Source organism: Rhinopithecus roxellana, chromosome 16 (assembly GCF_007565055.1).
Source record: "Rhinopithecus roxellana isolate Shanxi Qingling chromosome 16, ASM756505v1, whole genome shotgun sequence".
Classification (NCBI taxonomy): domain Eukaryota; kingdom Metazoa; phylum Chordata; class Mammalia; order Primates; family Cercopithecidae; genus Rhinopithecus; species Rhinopithecus roxellana.
In genome coordinates, this window is record NC_044564.1 from 85,874,483 (window position 1) to 85,886,659 (window position 12,177).

General features: G+C 38.8%; 1 pseudogene; it reads right to left on the minus strand.

The window, feature by feature from the left end:
* The window catches only part of LOC104669125, a 47,680-nt pseudogene that overhangs the window by 13,263 nt on the left and 22,240 nt on the right, over positions 1 to 12,177 (minus strand).

The following is a 12,177-nucleotide window of genomic DNA, read 5'->3' on the forward strand; positions in this document are numbered from 1 at the left end:
AGATCTGATTAGACTTTTTTTTGGAAAAAAGAAATACAAATAGCCAATAAATAAATTTAGAAAGGCTCAGTATCACTAATCCTCAAGGAAATGCAAATCAAACCTACAATGTGATATAATCTTGCTCCAATTAAAATAAATGGCTATCTTTGAAAAGACAAAAAATAACAAATGCTGGTGAGGTTCCAGAGAACAGTAAACTCTTACATGCTGCTGGCGGGAAGGTAAATTAGTGAAGCCACTATAGAAAACAACATAAGGTTTTCTCAAAAAATTAATAATGGGACTGCCGAGGGATCCAGCAACCCCACTACTGGGTATTCAGGCAACAGAAAAGAAAACAATAGATCACAAGGATACCCGTCCTCACATGTTTATTGTAGCACTATTCACAACAGCTAGTGTATCAAACCAACCGACATGTCCATTACCAAATGAACGGACCAAAACACTGTGGTACACATACACAACGGACTACTATCCACCATATAAAAAAATGAAATCCTCTTACTTGTGGCCACGTGGATCAGTCTGGAGGACGTTATGTTAAGTGCAGACACAGAAGGATAAATACTGCACATTCTCACTCATGTGTGGGACCTAAAGAAAAATTGAGGGCCAGGAAACACAGCTGATGCCTGTAATTTCTTAGCACTTTGAAAGACCGAGGCAGGAGAATCACTTGAGGGTAAAAGTTCCAGAGCAGCCTGAACAACACAGGGAGATATCTCTACAAAGTCAAAAATCAGACAGGTGCAATGGTGCACACCCATAATCCTAGCTGCTCAGGAGGCTGAGGCATAAGGATCACATGAGCCCAAGAGTTTGAGGCTGTAGTGAACTATGATCAAACCACTGTCTCCAGTCTGGGTGACTACAGTTGCCCAGAGCCCAGACGACACTAGTTGTTAAAAGATCCTGTCTCTTAACAACAACAAAAAAGCTCGCAGAAGTAGGGAGGGAGGCTGGTTAACGGACACCGAATTACAGTTAGATAAGAGGAATGAGTTCTGGTGCTCTGTGGCATTGTAGGGTGAATATGGTTGACTATGATTTATTGTGTATTTTTTAAAAGCCAGAAGATTTTGAATGTTCACAATTCAAAGAAATGAAAAATGGTTGAAGTAGTAAATATGCCAGTTAGCTTGATCATTACACACTATATATGTGTATCAAAATGTCACTCTATGGCCCATAATTGTGTGTGTGTGTGTGTGTGTGTGTATATATATATGTCAATTAAAACAAAAGAGAAGCTATATTAATCCCATTAAAAGAAAAGAATATGGGCCAACCTTATTGACTTCCTTCTAATGAATAGAATGCAGGAAAAGGGATACCACGTGGTTTCCCTATCTCAGACTGCTTTCCCTTCTAACTCTGCCCCCAGATTGTGAGAGAGATCAGGCCACAGAGACAGCCTGGCAGTGCCAGTGTCCGTGTTCATGCTGCCTGCCCCAACCAAGGTTCCAGCCAATGGCCAGCATCAACCATCAAACATGTGGGTGAGCAACGCCTCAGAAGATTCCATTTCCGCAGGCGATCAGCTGTTTCTAGGGAAGCTGAGGGGAGCAGAGACAAGCTGTCCTGGCCAAGCTTTTTCCAAACCACAGGTTCATGAACAAAATAAATATTTTTCTTTTAAGCCACAAATCTCTGGGTAATTGTTAGAAAAATAACTTTTAAAAAGAGACAACAGGAAACGTAACTTATGCAGCAGAAAAGAGTCTCCTTTAAAGTAGGATCTAATAAATGTTGAGATTAATTTATTGATGACAAACATTATTGAGAAGCAGCAGATAACCAGGAGAGAGACATAAGCTGCTGAGGAGGAACTTTTCCTAAACCCCCTTCAATTATGAACTCTGATAGCAAGGCAAGGGTGTCTCCTTACAATTTCCCCTCAAGTTCGGAAATGAGACTGCGAAGCAAGAAGACATATGATTTGAAAAACAACTAGAAACACTTGGTTACATAACCAAAATCCGGTATTTACCTGATTTCAATTAATGAAAATTCTAAAAGAAGAGGCTTTGAGTATTTATTAATCAATCTAGTATTCAATTTCATTTTCCTTTTCTCAGTGAGGAAATAAGGAGAACATTATGGAATGATTTTTAGTCTTCACAGAAGTAAAATAAACACAGTGTGCTTTGAGTGTTAAGACATCAAATGCAATTTCTTCTTTACTTTACTCCAAGCTTGTTTGTATGGAGAAGTTAAGACCATCCCACCTCTATGTTACACCACAATGCTTCTCTATAGCACACAACTTGGCTCTGAAATTTCGAAATTCAAAATACTAATCTACTATGTGTCTCTGATAAATTGCTGGAACATTACCTGATTTTGAAGTGTTGCACTCCTAAGACTTTTTCTTGGAATGAGTTAAACTTTATATTCCAAGAACCCTCTACTGAGTTAGAAAGCAGAGCTGTGCATCTCTGTTTCAGGAAAAGGAGGTCTATACAGGAAACTGTGGTTTCTGAGAATGCAAGATCGGCACCAAGAAAAGGATTAGCCACAGTGCTACTCAAGAGAACCAGCTACCACGTGGCAAGAGGATCTGCGAACTGGAAGATGATGACTTCACTTGGTTTCCACTGAGGAAAGCTGGCAGCTCAGACTTAAACTTCTCCTTCCTGGATGGTAAACATCTGTGGAAGATTCTATTAATTACAATGAGTTAGTAAAACATAATGCACTAAATATTAGACTATGTCAGCAGATCCTGTGACCAAAACTTACTGAAAAACTATAGAAGGAGGCACTGAATAAGAGACTAAAGGTTTGAACGAAGAGAAAAAGAAATAAAGTGTGTCTTGTAAGCCTGACTTCCCATCATGTCTTAGAGAAGGTAAAGTATAAGCTGGCCACAGACTCCTTTGAGACACAAAAGGTGAAGTTAAAGATATTCCACTAAATTTTATTTATTTATTTATTTATTATTATTTTTGAGACGGAATCTCACTCTGTCTCCCAGGCTGGAGTTCAGTGGCGCGATCTCTGCTTATTGCAAGCTCCGCCTCCCGGTTTCACGCCATTCTCCTACCTCAGCCTCCCCACTAGCTCCCGACTACAGGTGCCCGCCACCATGCCCAGCTAATTTTTTTGTATTTTTAGTAGAGACGGGGTATCACCACATTAGCCAGGATGGTCTCGATCTCCTGACCTCGTGATCCGCCCGCCTCTGCCTCCCAAAGTGCTGGGATTACAGGCGTAAGCCACCACGCCCGGCCTAATTTTATTATGATGTAAGACAACTGGTAATATGCAACATGATTGAAAAAAGCTTCTCATTAAATTTGATTTGCCCTTGGCATAAGAATAGACATAAACAAACTAAGAGTTGATAATCTAAGAATAAACCTGCACATTTACAGTCAATTGATTTTATACAAGGTTAACAAAAGAACAGAATGGGAAAAGAATAGTCTTCTCAACAAATGGTGCTGGGACAACTGGGTATCCATATGCAAAAAATAAATAATGTTGGAGTCTCTCCAAATATCATATTTAAAAATTGACTCAAAATAAGACAGTTCACTGTAACAGCTAAAACTATAAAACTCTCGGAAGACAACATTGGTGTAAATCTTCGTGACTGCATTTGGCAGTGTTTCCTTAGCCATGACTCCAAAGGAAAAACGGATTGAATGGACCTCAAAATTGAAAACTGCTGTGCCTGAGAAGACAGCATCAAGAAGCGAAAACGCAAGACACTGAGTAGAAGAAAATACTCGAAAAGTGTGTATCTGATAAGGGACTTACATATATAGGCTATATAAAGAATGCTTACAATTCATAAATAACAAGATAACCCAATTTTTAAAACGGGCAAAGATTTTGAATAGATATATCTGCAAAGAAGATATAAAGATGGATAACAAGCACATTAATAGATGCTTAATGTAATTAGTCATTAGGAAAATGTAAATCAAAACCACATGTGGTATCGCTTCACACCACAGGATGAAATCTTTGTTCAATAAAAAAGAGAAAGTAAGTGTTAGGAAAAATGCAAAGAAATTAAAACTCTTATCCAATGCTGCTGGGAATGTAAAGTGTTGCGGCTACTTTGGAAAACAAACTGGCAGCTCCTCAAAAGGTTAAGCATGAAGTTACCGTATGACCCAGAAATTCCAGTCGTTAAGTATATACTCCAGAAAAACAAAAACATATGCAAGCACAAAAACTCATACACAAATGTTTACAGCAGCATTATTAATAAGAGTCAAAAAGTAGAAAGAACCCAAAGGTCCATCACCTGATTAATGGATACATAAAATGTTTGATGTATCCATACAATGGAATATTACTCAGCAATAAGAAGAAATTAAGTATTGATACTGATAGAAGCGGCAGACAGCAAAATGCCTAGGCAGATACAGAACGGTCCCCAGAGAATCTCCAACCAGCCCCACAAGTGTTTACATCAAATGTTATGTGCAGGTAAGGGAACCTGGACTTGTCTTGCCTGGACATGCTGGCAGCAGACTGGAGGCCCACATGCACTGGGGGACGGGGTGGAGTCACCAGGAATTCATGCCTTATGCAGGGGAGGAGCCTGGCTGCTTCAGCTCATGTGCTCCTGGTATTCAATTGTGAGGTGGAAATCTATTTGCAGGACCCCTCTCTTTGCTGAGAGCTTTCCTTTCACTTAATAAATTCTGTCCTCCTCACCCTTCAATGAGTCTGTGTGCTTAATTTTTCCTGGTCATGAAAGAAGAACCCAGATTTAGCTGAACTAAGGAGCAAAAACCCTGCATCAATACCTACTACAGCACAGATGCAGCATGAAAAATTACGCTAAGTGAAATAAGCCAATCACTGTAGACCACTTGCTTTTGATTTCAGAGGCATATAGGCAAATCTATACAAAGAAGGTGGGTGGTTCCCTAGGGCTGAGGGAGGAAGGGAAAACTAGTGAAGATGGCTAAATGATGTGGGGTTTGCTTTTAGGGTGATGAAAATGTTCTAAAATTGATTGTAATGATGACTGCATAACTCTCTGAAAAAAAGAAAGTCAATGAATTGTATATTTTAAATGAGTGAATTGCATGGTGTGTTCATTATTTCTCAATAAACCTGTTACCCCCTACACCAAATTAATTTGGTACTAGTGATTTTGGTATTAGTGATCTGGAGACAAGTGCTGCTTGGTTTCAGATCACTAGCCAGAGGTCAAGGCCTAAGAGAATCAACAGCATGTCCTTTTTATAGAAAAAAAAGATTTCTATTTTAAAAACTATCCTTTTCGTTAATATCAAGTCTGTTAAATTAAAGAAAAATGTTTCTTTCACTGCTTAAAGTGCCGAGAGATTTATATTGAGGAGTAAGACCTTGTTTTCTTTGGTCCCAATTTCTATCTAAAGGGTCTGGGAATCACACGCTTCAAACTATAAAATCTCATCAAGTGGGTTTTATTAACTCTTATAATGTGGCTTACTTTCTAACCTGATTCTGGTACAGCATTACAGGGAGAAGAGGGTGAAAAAATCAAAATATTTTACCCCCAAATATATTTTTTGACATATTTTGAAATGGCTGCCGCAGGGCCAAGAGATTGAAATGGCCGTACAAAGCCGTCTTCTGTGGGGGAAATCGCATCTGTAAGAAGTCTTCATTAACGTAGCCCAATCTCTCCCCTTCTAGATCTTCCCAGATCTAGAGAAGATTAACTAAGAGCCTGATGCATTTAAAGTCTGGAAAGACATATTTACTCTCTATATTCTCTGAGGGCTGCCAGCATAAGGCTTCATCTATATAACAAGAACCGTGGCCTCCGTAACCACCTTATCTTAATTAAGGCCTCCCTTTCTACCTATTTCCAGTTTTAGACAACAGCTTAACTTTCTTTACCAATTGCCACCTAAAGAATCCCCAAAACCCACCTATGACTTGTTAGCCCCTCCTTTTTGATGTCCCACTTTTAGGCTGAGCCAATGTCTGCCTTCCTCATACTGATTTATGATTTTCCCTACACCTTCTGTCTGCTGGAAATGTACAAAACCAAACTGTAATCTGACTGTCTCATGAAACATTCTCCAGATCTCTTGAGACTGGGTAATCCAGAGCCACAGTCACCATACTGGCTCAGAATAAACCTCCTTAAACATATTTTGGCAGAATTTGAGTTTTCTCATCATTAATATTTCCCCAAATTATGTGATTTTTAATCCCAAAACTGATGTAAAATTATCCTATGTTAGAATATAAATTATTCTATGATAAAGATACATGCATTTGTATGTTCATTGCAGCACTATTCACAATAGTAAAGACATGGAATCAACCCAGATGTCCATCAGTGATAGACAGGATAAAGAAAATGCGGTGTATATACACCATGGAATACTATGGAGCCATACAAATGAATGAGATCATGCTCTTTGCAGTGACATGGATGAACTCGAAACTGTTATCCTCAGCAAACTAACGCAGGAACAAAAAACCAAACACTGCACCTTCTCACTTACAAGTGGGAACTGATGAGAACACATGGACTTGGGCAGGGGAACAACAAACACTGGGGCCTGTTGGGACCAGGAGGGAGAGCATCAAGATCAATAGCTAATGCCTGCGGGGCTTAATACCTAGGTGATGGATTGATAGGTGCAGCAAACCATCATGGCACACGTTTACCTAAGTAACAAACCTGCACGTCTCGCACATGATATCTAGACCTTAAGATAAAACAATAATAATAATAATTATTATTATTATTATTATTTCTTTTGAGACGGAGTCTCGCTCTGTCGCCCAGGCTGGAGTGCAGTGGCCGGATCTCAGCTCACTGCAAGCTCCGCCTCCCGGGCTCACGCCATTCTCCTGCCTCAGCCTCCCGAGTAGCTGGGACTACAGGCGCCGCCACCTCGCCCGGCTAATTTTTTTGTATTTTTTAGTAGAGACGGGGTTTCACCGTGTTAGCCAGGATGGTCTCGATCTCCTGACCTCGTGATCCGCCCGTCTCGGCCTCCCAAAGTGCTGGGATTACAGGCTTGAGCCACCGCGCCCGGCCAATTATTATTTTTTAAAAATTTACCTTCTGTTTTAGCTTCTTAATCAGAATATCCATTTTCAGTTGATCTGTTTTTAAGTCTCCATGGCAACTGAAGTCTTCATTTCCAAATACATTTAACATATTTATTGTCATTTCCAGGAGTTTCTTATATCTGCAGAAATGTACAGAATATACAAAAATAGTCAAATATTTTTAAGAGTAAATACTTAATAATTGCTTAAACAGACATTATATTATGGTATATCAAAGAAGCACATCTATAAACTATGATCCTTTCAGTTTCAACTGAACATAGTTTGAAAGCATTCTATATGAAATTATAATCTTAGATAAATAATATGAAGAACAATTTTATGACATATATGGCGGGTAAAATGATATTAGAACCGTACAGTTTTTGTTTGTTTGTTTGTTTTTTTGAGATGGAATTTCACTCTTGTTGCCCAGGCTGGAGCGCAATGGCACAATCTCGGCTCACTGCAACCTCTGCCTCCTGGGTTCAAGTGATTCACCTGTCTCAGCCTCCCAAGTAGCTGGGATTACAGGCGCGCGCCACCACACCTGGTTAATTTTGTATTTTTAGTAGAGATGGGTTTTCACCATGTTGGCCAGACTGGTCTCAAACTCCTGACCACAAATGATCTACCCACCTCGGCCTCCCAAAATGCTGGGATTACAGGCATGAGACACCACCTCTGGCCTAACCATACAGTTTTTTAAAAAAAATAAACTATTCATATCCATTTTGGTATGCTAAGATAAAATAACCTATTACTAAATATAAGCCATAACCTAGAGATGAGTAACCAAGATACAAAAGTAAAACACATATATGTTTGAAAAAGACACAAAAATACACGTTGATACCCACTGACCACAGTCTATAAGAAGAAAAAAAAGTACACACAAAAAGCTTCAAGGACATTATTCAGTGTAGAAAAAGAGAAGAAAACATCTTTAATATCTGAATTGAGGAGAAAAAGAAAACAGGCAGTTTTAGAAAAAAGGAAAGGTGGAGAGATATGTGTGGCAATTTAAAGACTTTGAAGAAGAGATCTAGAGATCTTTGTGACATAATGTCAACAAAATGAAAGAGATACAAAACCATGTAAAGAAAGTCAATGACAGAAAAATGTTGATTAGAATCAGAAAACCAACTTAAGTGCTCAGCAAATAAATAGAAAAGTAGCTGTGTTCAGGGCTTCAAAGACACATTCCATTTTTTAAAAAAATCTGTGACCAAAACATGAAAGCTCATTTTACTCTTTTTCTTTAAGTTATATATATACTTACATATATAAAAAATTTATTTCTGTAAAATAGTTTAATAACATGTATACTTCATGCATACAATGGAGGTACCCATGTAAAATGAGTAAATTTCCACGATATGTTTTATATCTAAAAGAAAAAGAAAGAAGCAGAAACAAAATACAAGCTGCATATCAAGATACATTTTGATGTTAAAGAACGACATGAATAGGTCTTTAAAAAATTTGAATGCAGCAGAGAAGGATACTAAAAAAGGAAGAAAAGAGGATCAAAGACAGCAAAAATATCTTCAGAAATAAAAATTCAGACTAAATAATGAAGAGTGTACTTGACATTATATGTCCAAGGCTTTGTCATTACTGTTTTCAAAATCAAGTGCAGTGGCTCATGCCAACTTTGGGAGGCCAAGGCAGGAGGATAACGGACGGGGTCAGGAGTTGGAGACCAGCCTGACCAACATGGTGAAATCCCGTCTGTACTAAAAATACAAAAATTAGCCGGGGGTGGCGGGCGCCTGTAATCTCAGCTACTCAGGAGGCTGAGGCAGAAGAATCACTTGAACTCAGGAGGCGGAGGTTGCAGTGAGCCTAGATTGTGCCATTGCACTCCAGCCTGGGTGACAGAGCCAGACTCTGTCTCAATAAATAAATAAATAAATAAATAAATAAATAAATAAATAAATGTAATATTTTGGCATTCAAAAAAGTTTTCAGGTAGTGTTGTTTCTTTTTTCATGTATTTTTTAATATAAATTTTTTCATCCCAACCTTGCCCCAGCAGCTCAGCTGACTCCTGCCCCCATGATGCACGTGCCTATAAAGTTGTGTTGTGAGTTTCTGAAATACATTTTAAAATAGAATTCATTTAATTATGAAAATGCAGACATAAAATGATTTTGCATCTAGGTTTTTGTCAAGTAAAATTAGAGTTAAATCAATTAATCAATGGTTAAAATGTTCTACAATATGAAAACCATACCCAGTTCCCTCTTCTTCTAATTCATGATTTTTCTTTCTTATTCGATCCACATTACACTCCAGTGATGATATTAACTCAAAAAGTTTTCTTAATTCTTCATTTTTTGGTTCAGGCTTGACAAAAAGAGTTTAAAATTATTTTTGTAAAATCTAGAGACCCTATTTTATCTTAAAAATAATATTTCTCAGGCCGGGCGCGGTGGCTCAAGCCTGTAATCCCAGCACTTTGGGAGGCCGAGACGGGCGGATCACGAGGTCAGGAGATCGAGACCATCCTGGCTAACACGGTGAAACCCCGTCTCTACTAAAAAATACAAAAAACTAGCCGGGCGAGGTGGCGGGCGCCTGTAGTCCCAGCTACTCGGGAGGCTGAGGCAGGAGAATGGCGTAAACCCGGGAGACGGAGCTTGCAGTGAGCTGAGATCCGGCCACTGCACTCCAGCCTGGGCGACAGAGCGAGACTCCGTCTCAAAACAAAACAAAACAAAACAAAACAAAACAAAAAAAATAATATTTCTCATAAGTTGATGAGAAATACGTATTTAGGCAGGTGTATAAAGAGCATTTTATAAACCTGATGCCAATAAGGGCAGATCTCAAAAATAGTCATTTTCTTAAAACAGCTAAAAATGATTCATACCTTCCTTCACCATTATCTTTTCTGAAATTTAAACTGCCAAAAATGTTTGTTAAAAATGAATTTTTACACATAAAATACTAAGGGTTAGTAAAAAAAAAAAATAAGTGTAGTTATATTTAAATTTTAGTTTTTAAAGATGCTCTAGAAACATTGTCATTAATAGTTTAAGAAATTCCAAGTTAAATTACATCTTACTAACATGATTTTTAGAAAACTTTTATCTAGTTCCTATTACATTTTTGATCCTCATCTATCTTCAGGCTGAGCTAAATACTGTCATTCTCTGTAAGTATTCACCCATACGTTTCAGTTTTCCCCTTTCTGTTAATCATTTCTCCTTAAAGTTTACTTTTTCTGTAATGAGCAAAAACGTAACTGTTGTCTGCTTTTTGTGGCTTTTCTATGATCCTGTTTCTCCCCTTCCATTGGACTCTATGACACATGGCCTCATCCAGAAATAGATTTTTCACCACTTACTGTGTTTTTTATACTGAAATCTGTTATTTTAATAATTCCAACAAAAAAGTCCAAGGGTCACAAAGGACTTTATTCTGCTTTACTCTGCAGCAACTGCGAACAGTGACCAAATGCTCCCTCTGCTCCTCTGATCTTACTTCATTTCTAAATGCAGCAACCTGTTGTTCAGTCCTATCCCTTTCTATTCCCCTTTTTAATTAATTAATTAATTAATTATTTATTTTGAGACTGAGTCTTGCTCAGTTACCAAGCTGGAGTGCAGTGGCGCAATCTCCACTCACTGCAACCTCCGCCTCCCGGATTCAAGCTATTCTCCTGCCTCAGACTCCCACATAGCTGGAATTACAGGCACCCACCACCACACCTGGCTAATTTTTTGTATTTTTAGTAGAGATGGGGTGTCACTACGTTGGCCAGCCTGGTCTTGGACTCCTGACCTCATGATCTGCCCACTTTGGCCTCCCAAAGTGCTCGGATTACAGGCATGAGCCACCACGCCTGCTGCTATTCCTCTTTTTAAAGTCTCTCAGAACTCCTAAAATCTCAAAACTTTAACCCAGATTCCCTAATAATACATTTCTAGCTCTGACCTTTTTACTGAGGCCTCTTCCTTCTAGTACACCTATTATAGACAATATTCTCAACCACACACTCATACATGGCTACTTAGTGCAGATTACTTTTGTAGATAGTGAATCTTGTCTATTTTATGTTGATTCTTATTGATGTTACTTTGAGTATAGTGTTATTTTCTAATCTTGAAGGGAGACTGCCTCACCCTCAGGATATTGACCAGTATTCTTTCTTTCTTCTTTTTTGGACCAGTATACTTTTTCCCTTTTTTTCTTTTTTTGAGATGGAGTCACACTCTGTCATCTAGGCTGGAGGGCAGTGGTGCCACCTCGGCTCACTGCAACTTCCACCTCCTGCCTTCAAGTGATTCTCCTGCCTCAGCCTCCCAAGTAGCTGGGACTACAGTTGCACACCACCATGTCCAGCTAATTTTTGTATTTTTAGTAGAGACAGGGTTTTGCCATGTTGGCCAGGCTGTTCTTGAACTTCTGACCTCAGGTAATCCACCAACCTCAGCCTCCCAGTGTTGGGATTACAGGCATGAGCCATGGCGCCCAGCCCTTTTTTTCTTTTATAATGAAAACTTTCCCATGAGAATCAGATTAGCAATTGTTTGCCTTTCTTTTAAAGAATTACCATTTCCATAGAGATGTGGCATGATGAAAGTCTTGTTCTAAAGTTCCTTTAGGGGGGACACTCAACTATATCACTAGGAAGCTCCAGTCAAGTAGAGATCTCCCTGCTTCCCAACTGAGATTCTTCATCTCAAAATGGTGTCCACCAAATGTCTTAATCAGGTAGTCTCTTGGAAATAAGAACCTTCTGGAGAAGTTAGAGGCTATTGATTAGATGGTTTAATGCTGTCTCTTATTAAATGTTTTACTCCTAAGGCAGACATCAAAGTGGCTAAAATAATTCTATGCCCGATGTCTAATTCAATTCTATGGGAATCTATACCAAACATTCTATTTATGAGACAGAGTCTCGCTCTGTTACCCAGGCTGGAGTGCAGTGGCTTGATCACCGCTCACTGCAGCCTTGATATTCTGAGCTCAAGCGGCCCTCCTACCACAGCCTCCCAATGTAGCTGGGATTACAGGCATGCACCATCATCCCTCAGTTAACTGTTAATTTTTTTTTTTTTTTTTTTTTTTGAGACAGGGTCTCACTTATATTGCTCTGGCTGGTCTTAAATTCCTGGACTCAAGCACTGT